The 17142-nt window shown below is 45.0% G+C and overlaps 1 protein-coding gene and 1 non-coding gene across 2 annotated transcripts in view; both read left to right on the top strand.

Moving 5' to 3' along the window:
* Positions 1-17142, top strand: part of LOC126190997 (uncharacterized) — a 390280-nt gene that overhangs the window by 104032 nt on the left and 269106 nt on the right. The gene's annotated exons all lie outside the window — the stretch shown is intronic.
* Positions 4365-4471, top strand: LOC126097224 (U6 spliceosomal RNA). Its single transcript, XR_007522099.1, has one exon. It is a non-coding gene; the product is annotated as a U6 spliceosomal RNA (small nuclear RNA).

The following is a 17142-nucleotide window of genomic DNA, read 5'->3' as shown; positions in this document are numbered from 1 at the left end:
GTGCGCCTTCGAGAATCTCACTGTCGACTGCCAACTATTGGTGCCTTGATGCAAACACTTTTTGCTCTCAATTCCACAAACTTGTTTCGGCGAAATACATGCGTGTACAGTGACTTTCTTTATTCTAAAGCATTAAACTTAATATTGCTATACATTACGAAATACCTTATTATATGTCGTAATGCTTGGTTCCAGATAACATCTGCGAGTAAACTTATAGTAAAAGCTACTCTGTTGCTAAGCCGCGTCATATTTCTTCTATACGATCGACGTTTGGACCCATCTGCTGGGATATTCAAATGGTTCAAATGGCTCTGAGCACTATGGGACTTAACATCTGGGTCATCAGTCCCCTAGAACGTATAACTACTTAAACCTAACCAACCTAAGGACATCACACACATCCATGCCCAAGGCAGGATTCGAACCTGCGACCGTAGCGGTCGCGCGGTTCCAGATTGAAGCGCCTAGAACCGTTCGGCCACAGCGGACGGCTGCTGGAATCTTCCTCAGGATGTTGTGGTGTCCACGGTTGGCTTATCACAGTCAGAGACTACTGTCCCGTTCACTCATAAAGCGGGATTTTTCCCGCGCTTAAGCTGGAGACGTGGGGTTATTGTGTAAAATTGCTGTGGCTACAATTGATCAGCCATCGTCATTGTATAGTAAGTGAACTATTTACGCAGTAATGATGAAGAGGTGGGGTTACTGGTTAAATCTCTTGTGGCTACCATTGATGAGCCGTCTTCGCTGTACAGAAAGGGATTCTTCCTGCACTTATGCTGGAGAAGGGGTATTGGTTAATATTATTTCTGATGTCACTGGTGGGCCACCGTCCTGGGATGGAAGAGAAACGAGCAGAGCGAGAGAGAGGGAACATTTATCAAAAATATTGTCCGCAGAGGTGGCTCGCACACTGCGGCTACGAATTCACTTTCTTGATGGCTAGGAGCCACGCGGCCAGATACGTATAACCCCGCTCTCTATTAAAGCAACATGCGTTCTTGGAAATTTCAATCGATTCTCAGACTTCTCTCCTATAAATGTTAGTTCCTTATCCAGCAGACTTACGTTACTGAAATCAGTGTCAAGACCACACAATAGAATACGTCACAATCTAGTACTCCCCGAAATTGTCTCGCAGTACAGCTGCAGATTCCATAACATAGACGTATCTGAAGTTCTGTATTCGTATTTGTTAACGACAGCAGCTCGTGTCGCTTCAGATGATATGGTGCACACGGACAAATTACAACAAACGTAGAAATATCCAGTGTCTATAAAATAAAGAGATACTACAAGATTATTCACACATGTATCTTGAACCAACAGTACCACGTATAAAAACGTATTTCGTAACGACTTTCATTCCCATCTTTTACAAAAGACACCTACTGAAGATCACAGTATTTCGCCGAGACTAGTTTGGGAAATTAAGAACAAAAAAGATGTTTGCATCAAGGCGGACCCACTATCCTACATCGGGTTACGCAGACACGTACTAACAAAAGGAAGAGTTCAAGTTACAATAATAGATTGCTCAAGTATGTGCTGGCCTGTAGAAAGTGTTAGCTCTGGTCTTACCAACGCGAACACCGTGACCTTACGAAAAGGCGCGGTGTTTGAAACAATGGGTAGGTTTCCTGGAGTGATGGCGCTACAATTCGATTGTGGTCATCAGGTCTTTAGTTTGCCGTGAGTTCCCAGAGATCACCTGAGACGAATGGCGGGACATTTCCATCAAGGATATGACGGCTGAGTTCCGCCAATATGCCTTGACCTATTGAGCTAATGTTCCGTCTCTAATGGCCCTATCGTCGACTTAATAGCTAGCCCAAGTCTATAAGCATCTTTTACGACTACTGCTATATATAGAATGTGCTCCATTACACTACTAGAACTTTCGATTAGACAGTAGCATATCAGCTGTCGCGTTGCTTCTTGTAATGAAATTTCCAGGCAGATTAAAACTGTGTGTCGGCCGGTGTTCAAATCCCATGATGATTATGATGTTTGGTTTGTTGGCGCTCAACTGCGCTGTTGTCAGCTCCCATACAAATGCCCAACCTTTTCTCAGGCCAATGTCACCACTTTCATGAATTATGATGACAACACAAACACCCAGTCATCTCGAGGCAGGAGAAAATCACGACCCCGCCGGCAATCGAACCCGGGACCCCGTGCTCGGGAAGCGAGAACGCGATCGCGAGACCGCGAGCTGCGGACGTTCAAATCTGATACCTTGCTTTTAGCAAATAGTGCCCTTACCTAGTGAGCTATCCAGCGACTCACCTTTATTTCCGTCAGTAATTCTCTCCACCTTGCATACGTAAGAAAAGCTGTGAGTGTGGGTGGTGTGTCATGCCCAGATAGCTCACTTGGTAAGGGCACTGTTTGCTAAAAGCGTGGTATCGGATTCGAGTACTGCTCCGATACTCAGTTGCAGTCTGCCAGGAAGTTTCAAAGCAGCGCTCACTCGGCTGTAGAGTGAAAGGTTCACTCTGAGTTTCTTGTAATACTTCGATGCTTAATAGTTTGTGGCTCCTAGTGCAAAAATAGTGTAACACGTACACGAAGCAATTTACGACGGTTTCCTTATATAAAGGAATCTCAACGTTCCAGTTACGAATGCCTAGATCTCTTGGGGCTCAGTTATAAAAATAACTTCTGCACTCTACATGACTGATAATGATGTCAATAATAATTGTGGAAACCAGCTGAGAGCTTTTTGCAAATTCGCACTGGACTTTACAAGTGGGAAAATTCAAAAAATTTAAATTTGTTAAAAACTTAAAACGGTCTCCGGTTCGAATCCTGCCTCGGGCATGGATGTGTGTGATGTCCTTAGGTTAGTTAGGTTTAAGTTGTTCCAAGTTCTAGGGGACTGATGACCACAGATGTTCAGTTCCATAGTGCTCAGAGCCATTTTTTAAAAACTTAAATACGCTGTGTTGGCTTTCCACAATAATATTTCCTTTAGAGTTCGTTATGAACCGGCTTTAGTTTCGCTAGGCCGTTCTCCGACAACTTAAGACTCAACAGGGAGTCCACACAATACTAGCTATAGTTTATACGTAGCTATATGAAGATTGTTTTCCCGAAGATATGTGATCTTTTCAATGTGTATCTGTACAAAACACAAGCACAATAAAATTCACAAAGAAGCTATGAACAAATAAATCTTATATTACTTTATACTCAAAGATTGAAAGTATAAGTATGTACAGGCCAGAAACGGTACACAAGTGAGCACTGAAACAAATTATTATGTTATATGGACAAAATAACTGGTGTGTGTGATGAACAGGCAAAAAAAAGGGGGGGGGGGCAGAGGTACGAAGAAGTATCAATGGAATGTGGGTGACAAGCAGCTATACTATTTACAACAAGCATATTACAATATCTTTGGTGAGAAAAATATGAGCTGGCTGCTAATACTTTAACAATCCTTAGTGATCAAATACTTTTCCATTATTCACCCTTGTGTCGAAAGCCATTTCATAACGAGTTATAAAATAAATGTTGTTGGGAACATTAGTAAGGTGTATTTATCTTTTTAATATGTTTGAGTTCCTCCAAGTACCGACAGCATATTCCAAACATCTAAATTTAATTGATGTAGTAATGAGGGTACCTCTTCCCGCTACCTCAGCCCGCAGTGATCCGTATGCGAAGAGTACCCGTTCGTTCCTTTATCCCACACTCCTGCTCGTGGTAATCTGGCACTCTTCATGGTGAATTGGTGACATCGTCTGCCAACTACAGTTACGCCCAGTATATTTAAAGTCACGACAGCATCATTCGACAGATATACTTATAAAGCCGATGGCGGTCATCCTCGAACCTCTACCGATCGGATCGACACGCCGATAGAGAAAATGGACTCATATGTCGGAGGACCGAAATTCATGGTCCTGACTGGCCAGCCAAATGGAAGTGTTTCATGATCTTCAAAAATCATTTCAGGAGACTTCTGGGATGCTTGCGTAAGAAAGGGCATTGGCAATTCAAAATGGTTCAAATGGCTATGAGCACTATGGGACTTAACATCTATGGTCATCAGTCCCCTAGAACTTAGAACTACTTAAACCTAACTAACCTAAGGACATCACACAACACCTAACTACTTAAACCTAACTAACCTAAGGACATCACACAACACCTAGTCATCACGAGGCAGAGAAAATCCCTGACCCCGCCGGGAATCGAACCCGGGCGCGGGAAGCGAGAACGCTACCACACGACCACGAGCTGCGGACGGCAATGGCACTTGTTTTCCGCATCCTTGCATAGGCTGATCATGTCCTCCGTGTGTAATGACCTCTTCATCGACGTCGTAAAACTCTAAACATCCATCTTCTCCAGTACTCGCTTCGGCGGTATATATAGTAAAATTGAACAATACAGCGTAGAGAAGCATGCCCCCCTGCGCAAAGATGACACGCAAAATCGTGAAGCGTTCCATATATTCTATTGCAGTTCTCCACGGACGTCTCATCGAGCGGCGTCTTCAGCGATGTCTCGATCGTCGTTACTCATTGAGCATTGACACTGGCTTTCACTTTTCCACTGACAAAACCATTTGTATGAATTTCTGGAGGCGCAAATGCTTTCTTCCATCGTCTTTACGTTTTGGGCCTGTTGCTCTACCTTTCTTTGAAACCACGAAATTCCGAGGGCTCATGCTCGATAGAAAACCTTCTTGATTCTCCCACGTGTCTTACCTGGCCGCCCGCTCTACACGGTCTCTCAGTGTCCTACGTGTCCCCAGAGGTACTTCTTGGGGAGTGGATCGGACCACCCTCCTCAGTTTGTACTAGTCCCTTGACCGTTCGAAACACGACTATAGTTGTTTCGTTTATGCTTCTGCACGTCTGTCCATCTTACGCTGTCTCAATACATTCCACCATCGTGGCATCCGATTGGCCACTGGCGCCTTTTTCACTAGTCCAGTTCAGAGTCTGCATGCAGAAGCTGCCAAACTCCCGCTGTCATGCCGCCGCGACTTCCTCCTCAGCAGATATGCATGCCGTTTGTCTGCCATGCCTGACCACCCGTCCTATGTCTCTATCTTCGATGACTCCTTTCAACGCCAGTATGGGGAGCGTCCCTCTTCTCTATTAACTCCTGGAGTTCGCTTTCGGCTCTTGCTCCAGCAGCTTAACTTCACGCTACCTGCCACTTTCTCGATCGGTGTGAACCCTTCACCACCTTGGCTTCGTGTGGCGGCCTCTGTTCACCTTCACCTTCATTCGCTTACTAAAGACACTGCTCCAGCCTCGCTCTGCCGCCGTAAGTTTCACGATCTTCGCACGGAACTTCGCGATAGAACCTTTGTGTACACTGATCGCTCTCGGACTGACCGTGTTGCCGGGTGTGCCTCTGTTATTGGCACTGACGTTTTTCGGTATCGGCTTTCGAAACGCTGCTCAGTATTTACAGCAGAGCTGTTTGCCCTGTATCAGACCATGCAGTACATCCGGAGGCACAGACTTTTCAATTGCGTCTTCTGCTCCGACTCTCTCAGTGCCCTTCACCGCCTCTGTGCGCTGTACATCGTCCATCGCTTGGTACAACGGCTCCAGAAAAGCTGTCACTTACTCACCCTTGATGGAGCCACTGTGATGTTTATGTGGGCTCGTGGTCACGTCCTTCTGACGGGAAACGAGGCTGCTGCTGCTGCTGCAAGGGTTACAGTCCTGGTATCTCGGCCCGCTAGTTCTTCCATTCCCTCCGATAATGTGTGTGTTGTCGTCTGTCAGTAGATGATGTCACTTTGGCATCACCACTGGGCCTCCCTTCACGGGAACGAGCTCCTAGAAATTAAACCTCACCCAGCAGCTTGGACGATCTCCTCTCATCCCTCTCGCCACGAGGAGATCATTTTTAGCTAAGTTGCGTATTGGGCACCATTTCTTTTTTTTTTTTTGCCATCGCCATTTGTTTAGTGTTGCTCCCCAACCACTTTGTGCTCACTGTCCTCAACCTTAGACGGCTCCCCATTTCGCGACGGAGTGCCCCTTTTTTTAACCACTTACGTTCCAATTTATGTTTACCGTCTGAGTTGTCGGCCGTTTTAGCGAAAGACGTGTGGGCTGTCGACCGCGTCTTATTGTTTACCTGTCGCTTCAATATGGCGAAAGACATTTAATCTTTAGTTCAGGACCTCTGTTTCTGTATGGCGTATTTTATGGACCTTTCTCCAAGTACCTGTTTTTAGTTGTCTTTCCTTCCGTGAACGTGTAGTCGCTTTTAACTACTTTTTTTGTCTTCGTGTTCTACGGTTCTCATGTGGGTGCGTATGAGCCCCGTTGTTTTTGCGTCATATAAGAAAACAAAAAACGTCCATCTTCTCCGACGCTTCAAGCAAAAGTTCACTTCTGTCGCCGAGAGTCTTTTAAACAAAAGTCGAGCAATCGATTCATATTATAAAAATGGATCCTTGTGTATGTGTATGATCTACTTCTCCTCCTAAACCAATACACAGATTTCGACCAAACTTGGTACACATTTCAATTACTATCAGACAACAATTGCCGTGGGGGTAACAACCATCTATTTATCATAGTGCGCGAGATATGATGTCATAAACAGTGAGATCCGTGAAAAACTACGGCATCATGCATGATGTTTTAATACTACATTCATTCTTTACTACTACGACACTCCTGCAGTCGATTCAACTGAAGGAAAGCCCTGACACGTGGCAGCGCTTTTGACAGCTTTCAACTGCGAAGCGCCAACGGCCGTAGGCGAAAACGATAGCCGTCTGTAGAGCTACGAAGAGGCGGTGCCAAAGAAATGCTAACAAAAGCGCGTTGTACAGACGTGACCTAGTTGCGCCCAGCATACAAAAACCATCCGGAATCGTGTATCTTAATGTGGATATTTTACTTGCACATTCGTACATTACGTATATTTCTTTGTACGGCTGTTTCGTAATTTCAAAGGTGTTTTTAGTAATGCATGGAAATGAAATTTTTTCCATACTTCATTACTAACACAATTCATTCTTTGTTTTCGTCTGTAATAGAAATTTGGCAAAATTAATATCCGGGCAGCTGCGGGTTTGTCTGCTATTATGCTTATAAGATCGTTTGTGCTCAAGTCTTCGTTTCTTTTATTTATTTATAGAGTAATTTTTTTCATTCCCTCTTTTACTCTGATCCAAAGACAAAATAATTCGTGAATTACTGTCCTGCCAAAGGCTTTTCAGAGCCTGCAGACGGAAGTTGCATTCTGTCTGGTGCGCTGTAGCTCATTCACCTCATGCAGGAAACGAAATTGGCTGGCTCACCTTTGCCATCAATTCCCCGCAGAAATAGTAAGTTAAAGTCCGAATTGAGTAACAGGTCATATTGTATCAGAAACTGACAGGCTGTGCCATGCCCTCGATCTGCCAGCTGCCAAACGTGTGCGCTTTTATTAATAGCCAATAAGCTGCCGTATATAAGATGTCATTAAACGGAATGTTACTTCCAAGGTGGCCTTCCCGGCGAGTAGCACAGTATGAGAACATAATACCCACGGCCATTCCGTCGGCGTTGACATGCCGGATTAATTTTAGCACGATGACGCAAATAGGAAGAGATTGTCCGTAACAGGAGGGCACAGGAGATCACCTACTAACAACAAGATTCTGTCCTGTCATCGTCAAAGTGAGAGTACACGTGCTTGCTCGAAGAGTGTCAAATAGTAATCACGATTTGTTTCACACAGTGTAAGGACTACATGGCCCGCCGTGTGTCCATTACTTCCTGCAAGACAGCCACGAGAAAGAAATCGTGCCACAACCATATCCTCCGGCCTCGAGACTTTAGGGCCAAGAACAGCAGCCTTTCAAGAACTGGCAGAACTGCAGCTTGTAAGACTGCGTCGTGACGACTGTGAACAAGCAGTATGGCTTCGCTGGAGGGCACAATCAACACAGTCGCCAGGAAACACCTTTGAAATCAGTTTTACGGTTCTATCTTCCCATTGTCTCTATTAATTTACAGTTAACAACAAAATCTAAATGCGGTACAGGTGTAAATAACTGTTATCCTTCCTTCCACTGTCATAACCAAGTCAGCTGAATAGCATACTTTTCTCTCTACGTAGATGACAGCAGCAGTCATGAATAATGGAACCAGAGAAACCACAAGATCTTAAGCAGATCTTCATTGTTAACTGAAAGTTGTAGCAGGTGTATTCGTGTAAAGAAAGGAAGAAACGAAAGTCAAGGTTTAACATCCCGGCAACGATAAGGTCATCAGAGACGAAGTACACTACTGGTCATTAAAATTGCTACACCAAGAAGAAATGCAGATGATAAACGGGTATTCATTGGACAAATATATTATAGTACAACTGACATGTGATTACATTTTCACGCAATTTGGGTGCATAGATCCTGAGAAATCAGTACCCAGAACAACCACCTCTGGCGGTATAACGGAACTGATACGCCTGGGCATTGAGTCAAACAGAGCTTGGATGGCGTGTACAGGTACAGCTGCCCATGCAGCTTCAACACGATACAACAGTTCATCAAGAGTAGTGACTGGCGTATTGTGACGAGCCAGTTGCTCGGCCGCCATTGACCAGACGTTTTCAATTGGTGAAAGATCTGGAGAATGTGCTGGCCAGGGCAGCAGACGAACATTTTCTGTATCCAGAAAGGCCCGTAAAGGACCTGTAACATGTGGTCGTGCATTATCCTGCTGAAATGTAGGGTTTCGCAGGGATCGAATGAAGGGTAGAGCCACGGGTCGTAACACATCTGAAATGTAACGTCCACTGTTCAAAGTGCCGTCAATGCGAACAAGAGGTGACCGAGACGTGTAACCGATGGCACACCATACCATCACGTCGGGTGATACGCCAGTATGGCGATGACGAATACACGCTTACAACGTGCGTTCACCGCGACGTCGCCAAACACGGATGCGACCATCATGACGCTGTAAACAGAACCTGGATTCATCCGAAAAAAATGACGTTTTACCATTCGTGCACTCAGGTTCGTCGTTGAGTACACCATTGCAGCGCTCCTGTCTGTGATGCACCGTCAAGGGTAACCGCAGCCATGGTCTCCGAGCCGATAGTCCATGCTGCTGCAAACGTCGTTGAACTGTTCGTGGAGATGGTTGTTGTCTTGCAAACGTCCCCATCGGTTGACTCAGGCATCGAGACGTGGCTTCAAGATCCGTTACAGCCAAGCGGATAAGATGCCTGTCATCTCGACTGATAGTGATACGAGGCCGTTGGGATCCAGCACGGCATTCCGTATTACCCTCCTGAACCCACCAATTCCGTATTCTGCTAACAGTCGTTGGATCTCGACCAACGCGAGCAGCAATGTCGCGATACGATAAACCGCAATCGCGATAGGCTACAATCCGACCTTTATGAAAGTCGGAAACGTGACGGTACGCATTTCTCGTCCTTACACGAGCCATCACAACAACGTTTCACCAGGCAACACCGATCAACTGTTGTTTGTGTATGAGAAATCGGTTGGAAACTTTCCTCATGTCAGCATGTTGTAGGTGTCGCCACCGGCGCCAACCTTGTGTGAATGCTCTGAAAAGCTAATCATCACAGCACCTTATTCCTGTCGGTTAAATTTCGTGTCTGTAGCACGTCATCTTCGTGGTGTAGCAATTTTAATGGCCATTAGTGTACCAGCTCGGATTGAGGGAACGACAGGGAAGGAATTCGGCCATGCCCTTATCATGGGAACTATGACGGCGTTTGTCTTAAGCGGTTTAGGGAAACCACAGAGAACTTAAATCTGGATGGCCGGAAAAGAATTTGAACAGTCTCACTCCCAGCATCACCTCGATCGGTACACAAACCCGTATTAAGTTTTCTCTACATTTGAAGCATTTCGATCTCGTTTGTCTTTCTTGTTTCCTGCTTCCTCAGTGTCTAAGTGTGACAGACACTCACTCCTCGTAGATTTATTACCGTTTTATTTCTGTATATCTATACCCTCCCAGTTGCAATAACAGCACCTTAACCTTAAATGAGAGAAAATGTTTCTTACGACTATACAGTGTGAACCCACCTCAACCAATAAAATTTCAGAGGTTGCTCAGGGATACTTTCAGAAAATTTTTGGTATGAGGGACCCGTGGTCTCAGATTGCTCGTTTCAGACTGCAGAGGTAATTATTATTATTTGGGTTGTTATCTCAATTATCTTTGTTCATGTGAAATACATCAATAATAGTGAAAAAGCCTGTAATATGCAATGACCCTAACATCTAAGGTTCCCGTTTCTTTAAGGCGTCTACGACCTGATGCAAAGACTGTGTAAAGTGACTGCGGATGGTGCACGAACAGTTGCACCGTTCTTCCATTGCTCTGAGTAAACCCTTGCACATATGTATATACGCCAACGGTGCATCAGTAATCCTATTCGTACTGCCGTGTATAAGTGTTAACGTACATTTAACACTGCTGGTAAAACAAATTCGAGACAGAACCGAGCTTTACTGAATGCAAGCTTACAGGTGAAGAGTAGCGTGGGCGTTATTGTTGCCAACAGCAAACGCCTCGAGTGATCTGAACACAAGATTGTTCCCAAAGAAGGGTTTACAACATTTGGTAGACAGTTTGTCCTGGAGGAACAGTCACACAGGAGCACACACACATTCGACGTTTTCCTCAGTTTTTGAAGGTCTCCCTGAGTGCGTTTCATCTTCAGTGTGTTTTCGGCCTTCCAAAAATGGTTTGTACCAGTGAAAAACTTGTTTTCTTGATAAGGAATATTTCCCGTAGGCCTGTTTCAACTTTTCAAAAGGTCACACTCGCGGAGTCCCCAAGTTTAACACAAAACTTGACGGCATAACGTTGCTCTAAATTCCCCTGTTCCATTTTCGTAACATACGGCAAAAACACAACTTCACTGATGGTGCTCTCAAAGATCACCTGTTGGATGTAGGAAGCTGACACTTGGACTGAGCACCTGGAAGGGATGAACAGGCCGTTGTACGCAAGTAAAACAACACAGCGTAGCCAGATTGCTCGCAATGTTGTCAGTCTCAGTACTTTTCTCACACACGTCGTACAGATAGAAAGATAAATGGGGGTAAGAAATTTCAAAAAATATTTACTCTAAATGTGACGGTAATGACCCCGCGCTCACCCTCAGAGGATGGTTCATACTCCATATCCTGCCGAATACTGGAGGACTTCATGGGATAGGACACTGGGGACATCGGTTTTCTGGAAACACGTTGACGACACGTTTTCTGTCTGGCCACACGGACGTGTTTCTCTCCGACTTTTCGACCACTTCATCTGGTTTAATCCCAGCCTTATGTTTTCCATGGTGGTTAAAAGTGATTAGAAGTGTCCTCTGTAGGATGTCATGTTTTAAAAAACGTTAAGGTACTCTAGGGCTCCGTGTTCATCGAAAGCCGACAAATACGGACCGATATCTGCATGCTAGGAGTTGTCACCCAACGTACAACGCTGCATCCGATGCGTTTAACGTAACACAGAAATTTGCACAGCTGTCCTTTGAGTGAGAATGGATACTCTGACAAGCAGATTCGTCGAGGTAGGGAGTTTGGATTGAATAATCCGAAAGCGACGGAAATGGGTAGATGTGATGCACCAGTTAAGGTCGTTTGGAGTATTAGGGGCAGGACCGTCCAACCACCTCGGGACTTCTGACGATCTAACGATAGGAAAGAATTTGGGACAATATTCCTCAGGAGGAAATACAACAACTCTCTCAATCAGTGCCAAGCCTAATAACTGTTCACATAAGGATTAGACGTGCACCAACACGTTACTGACTTGCTGAACTTGTAAAGCTCTTTCTCTTGACTTAGTCATCAAATTTTTCTAAATTTTTTTATTTTTATTTATTTATTTATTTATTTATTTTTTATGTACACTACGATCGCATCTACCGATTTTCGTCCTGTTCGCATAATTCCTTGTGTTGAGGCTTTTTTGTGTTATAGGTATCAAGGAAGTGCTCCATCCACCAGCTAAGATTAGGGAACTACTAGGCCCCGTCGTGGTTGATTTGGGACATTTTGGCATGTACGAAATTTCTTGTCAATGTGTAAACGCTTACACAGGGCGATATATTCACGCAGGGCAGGTGCGTTGATGTTCGACATCGCACGAGGCTACAATAAACTGAAAAATATGCGACCGCAGAGCTCTATTTAAACGAAGGACAGGGGGAAAATCGGACGAAACCCCGATAGTTGCCGGTACGTCCAGCAAACGTTGGCAAACAATTTGATTAATAGAGGCAAGGATTTTCCTCTCAGCACGATGTGGAACCCTGTATTATCCTGTACGAAAGGACAACGTTCTTTGGTGAGGCCGGCGCGTGTGTTAGTCGACGGTCTTTGATTGCGATATTTCGTTGGCGCTGGTGTCTGCTACGGGCAGCGGTACAGGCCAGTCCTGGGGCAGCACCGTCGGTGCACGATGCATGCGCTTTTTTACGGAACGGGAACCTCTATAGGACGACGGTTTCCAGTCTTGAAATCAGTCTTCAGCAGGACTCAGCAGCAGCATCAGATCTTCCCAAGGTGGCAGACGGATGTATGGCCATAATATTGAGTCATGTATCACCCAGGTACCCATGGATAACCAACAATGCGAATAATCCACATCCGAATAATCCGGAGCTTATGCCAGTGACATTCTTACAGTTATGTAAACTGAGGTCTTCATCTACATCTACATCGACATCTACATGGATAGTCTGCAAATCACATTTAAATGCCTGGCAAAGGGTTCATTGAACCACCTTCACAATTCTCTATTATTCCAATCTCGTATAGCGCGCGGAAAGAATGAACACCTATATCATTCCGTACGTGCTTTGAATGCCCTTATTTTATACTGATGATCGTTCCGCCCTATGTAGGTCGGAGTCAACAAAATATTTTCGAGTTCGGAGGAGAAAGTTGGTGATTGGAATTTCGTGAGAAGATTCCGTCGCTACGAAAAACGCCTTTCTTTTAATGATTTCCAGCCCAAATCCTGTATCATTTCTGTGACACTCACTCCCATATTTCGCGATAATACAAAACGTGCTGCCTTTCTTTGAACTTTTTCCATGTACTCCGTCAGTCGTATCTGGTAAGGATCCCACACCGCGCAGCAGTATTCTAAAAGAGGACGGACAAGCGTAGTGTAGACAGTCTCCTTAGTAGGTCTGTTACATTTTCTAAGTGTCCTGCCAATAAAACGCAGCCTTTGGTTAGCGTTCCCCACAACATTTTCTATGTGTTCTTTCAAATTTAAGTTGTTCGTAATTGTAATACCTAGGTATTTAGTTGAATTTACGGCTTTTAGATTAGACTGATTAATCGTGTAACCGAAGTTTAACGAGTTCCTTTTAGCACTCATGTGGATCTCCTCACACTTTTCGTTATTTAGGGTCAACTGCCACTTTTCGCACCATTCAGATATTTTTTCTAAATCGTTTTACAGTTTGTTTTGATCTTCCGATGACTTTATTAGTCGATAAACGACAGCATCATCTGCAAACAACCGAAGACGACGGTTTAGATTGTCTCCCAAATAGTTTATATAGGTTCAAATGGCTCTGAGCACTATGGGACTTAACTTCTGAGGTCATCAGTCCCCTAGAACTTAGAACTACTTAAACGTAACTAACCTAAGGACATCACACACATCCATGCCCGAGGCAGGATTCGAACCTGCGACCGTACCAGTCTCGCGATTCCAGACTGTAGCGCCTAGACCCGCTCTGCCACTGCGGCCTGCACTAAGGAACAGCAAAAGGCCTAAACACTATCTTGGGGAACGCCAGAAATCACTTCTGTTTCACTCGATGACTTTCCGTCAATTACTACGAACTCTCTGACAGGAATCGCAAATCCAGTCACATAACTGAGACGATATTCCATAAGCACGCAATTTCACTACGAGACGCTTGTATGGTACAGTGTCAAAAGCCATCCGGAAATCCAGGAATACGGAATCGATCCGAAATCCCTTGTCAACAGCACTCAGCACTTCATGTGAGTAAAGAGCTAGTTGTGTTTCACAGGAACGATGTTTTCTAAACCCATGTTGACTGTGTGTCAATAGACCGTTTCCTTCTTCTTCTCTTCATGAGCACGCAACAATTGTTGTTGTTGTTGTTGTTGTGGTCTTCAGTTCTGACAAGGGAACCTCCCCATCGCACCCCCCTCAGATTTAATTATAAGTTGGCACGGTGGATAGGCCTTCAAAAACTGAACACAGATCAATCGAGAAAACAGGAAGAAGTTGTGTGGAACTATGAAAAAAATAAGCAAAATATACAAACTGAGTAGTCAATGCGCACGATAGGTAACATCCAGGATTGCGTGTACTCAGTAGCGCCGTGGTCCCATGGTAGCCGACAAGGTAGCTCAGCGTGTTCGGTCAGAGAGCTGGTTGGCCTCTGTAATAAAAAAAAATTGAGTGTAAGGATCAACAAACGAACTTTAACGTATGTCATGTGACGTCCGCAACGACCAAACACAACGATCAACAACGAACAAAATGAAAAAAAAAAAAAAGTTTGCGTGAACAGCTGTGAAACGCGAGGTCCTTGGTTCAAGCCTTCCCTCAAGTGAACATTTTAATTTCTTAATTTTCGCAAAGTTATGATCTGTCCGTTCGTTCATTGACGCCTCTGTTCACTGTAATAAGTTTAGTGTCTGTGTTTTGCGACCGCACCGCAAAACCGTGCGATTAGTAGACGAAAGGACGTGCCTCTCCAATGGGAACCGAAAATATTTGATCGCAAGGTCATAGGTCAACCGATTCCTCCACAGGAAAACACATCTGATATATTCTATATGACTCTGGTGACGGCATGTGCGTCACATTACAGGAATATGTTGTCGACCCACCTAACTTGTACAATTGGCGAATGGGTAAAAAGATTCTTCTACCTTGCCCGATTTAGGTTTTCTTGTGGATACATTCTACGGCGCAGTTACCTCGCATCGGACGGACTGGCGAACAGATAATAATTGTCTGAAAATAAAAAATTTTCGCTCGAGTGAAGACTTGAACCAAGGACCTCTCGTTCCACAGCTGCTCACGATAACCACGGGACCACGGCGCCCCTGAGCTCACCGTCTCCTTGTTGTTGCCTATCTTACGCATGGACTACTCAGTTTGTATATTTTGCTTATTTTTTTCGTAGTTCCACACAACTTCTTCCTGTTTTCTCGATTGATCTGTGTTCAGTTTTTGAAGGCCTATCCACTGTGCCAACTTATAACTAAATCTGAGGGGGGTGCGATGGGGAGGTTCCCTTGTGAGACTGGTTTGATGCAGCTCTCCATGCTACTCTATCCTGTGCAAGCTTCTTCATCTCCCAGTACTTGCTGCAACCTACATCCTTCTGAATCTGCTTAGTGTATTCATGTCTTGGTCTCCCTCTACGATTTTTACCCTCCACGCCGCCCTCCAATGCTAAATTTGTGATTCCTTGATGCCTCAAAACATGTCCTACCAACCGGTCCCTTCTTTTTGTGAAGTATTGCCACAAACTCCTCTTCTCCCCAATTCTATTCAATAACTCCTCATTAGTTATGTGATCTACCCATTTCATCTTCAGCATTCTTCTGTAGCACCACATTTCGAAAGCTTCTATTCTCTTCTTGTCCAAACTATCTATCGTCCATGTTTCACTTCCATACATGGCTACACTCCATACAAATACTTTCAGAAACGACTTCCTGACACTTAAATCTATACTCGATGTCAACAAATTTCTCTTCTTCAGAAATGCTTTCCTTGCCATTGCCAGTCTACATTTTATATCCTTTCTACTTCGACCATCATCAGTTATTTTACTCCCCAAATAGCAAAACTCCTTTACCACTTTAAGTGTCTCATTTCCTAATCTAATCCCCTCAGCATCACCCGACTTAATTCGACTACATTCCATTATCCTCGTTTTGCTATTGTTGTTGTTCATCTTATACCCTCCTTTCAAGACACTGTCCATTCCGTTCAACTGCTCTTCCAAGTCCTTTGCTGTCTCTGACGGAATTACTATGTCATCGGCGAACCTCAAAGTTTGTATTTCTTCTCCATGGATTTTAATACCTACTCCGAATTTTTCTTTTGTTTCCTTTACTGCTTGCTCAATATACAGATTGAGTAACATCAGGGACAGGCTACAACCCTGTCACACTCCCTTCCCAGCCCCTGCTCTGCTTCCCTTTCGTGCCCCTCGACTCTTATAACTGCCATCTGGTTTCTGTACAAATTGTAAATAGCCTTTCGCTCCCTGTATTTTACCTCTGCCACCTTCAGAATTTGAAAGAGAGTATTCCAGTCAACATTGTCAAAAGCTTTCTCTAAGTCTACAAATGCTAGAAACATAGGTTTGCCTTTCCTTAATCTTTCTTCTAAGATAAGTCGTAAGGTCAGTATTGCCTCACGTGTTCCAACACTTCTACGGAATCCAAACTGATCTTCCCCGAGGTGGGCTTCAACCAGTTTTTCCATTCGTCTGTAAAGAATTCGCGTTAGTATTTTGCAGCTGTGACTAAAGCTGCATGCCCTCGGGAAAAATTACGGCTGTAGTTTCCCATTGCTTTCAGTTGTTTGGTAGTGATTAACACATCGCCTACCGACAACTGTCGTTCCTCTGTTCCTCGAACGAACAGCGGCGACGGCAGACCGAGACGGGCTCTTCTCACGCTGTGATACATTTTGCGGCAGTTGCGGTGGGCAGGGCCGCGCGCGGCTTCGCACTTGTGGCCCCTCTAATCGGCTGCGGCTGCGGCCGGTTTATTGTCGCGAAGCCGTAGAGCGCCGCGGCGCGGCGAGGCGAGGCGCCGCAATTGCTGTCCTTGCCTGCGGTTAAGCGGATCACGCGCCCAGATTGCCGCGCAGGCGGCCACACCGCGCCGCGACCGCCAATTACGACGGCCGCGCGTGCGCAGTTCTGCCCTTGCTACTCTGGCTAGTACATCCGTAGCAACATCTCACGGAATTAGCACTGCGTCTGGGAAGGCGCGAACGGCAGCGTAACATCATTCTAAAGCCGTCGGCACACGGACCGTGCTGTCGAACGTTAACGTTGAGCGTGCCAAGTTCAAAGTGCTGCTGAACGCTCAGGAACGATGCGACTTGTGAATACGGTACGTAGGCCCCCAAC

The sequence above is a fragment of the Schistocerca cancellata genome, chromosome 1, assembly GCF_023864275.1.
Source record: "Schistocerca cancellata isolate TAMUIC-IGC-003103 chromosome 1, iqSchCanc2.1, whole genome shotgun sequence".
NCBI lineage: Eukaryota > Metazoa > Arthropoda > Insecta > Orthoptera > Acrididae > Schistocerca > Schistocerca cancellata.
This window is presented reverse-complemented; position numbering and strand designations above follow the sequence as displayed.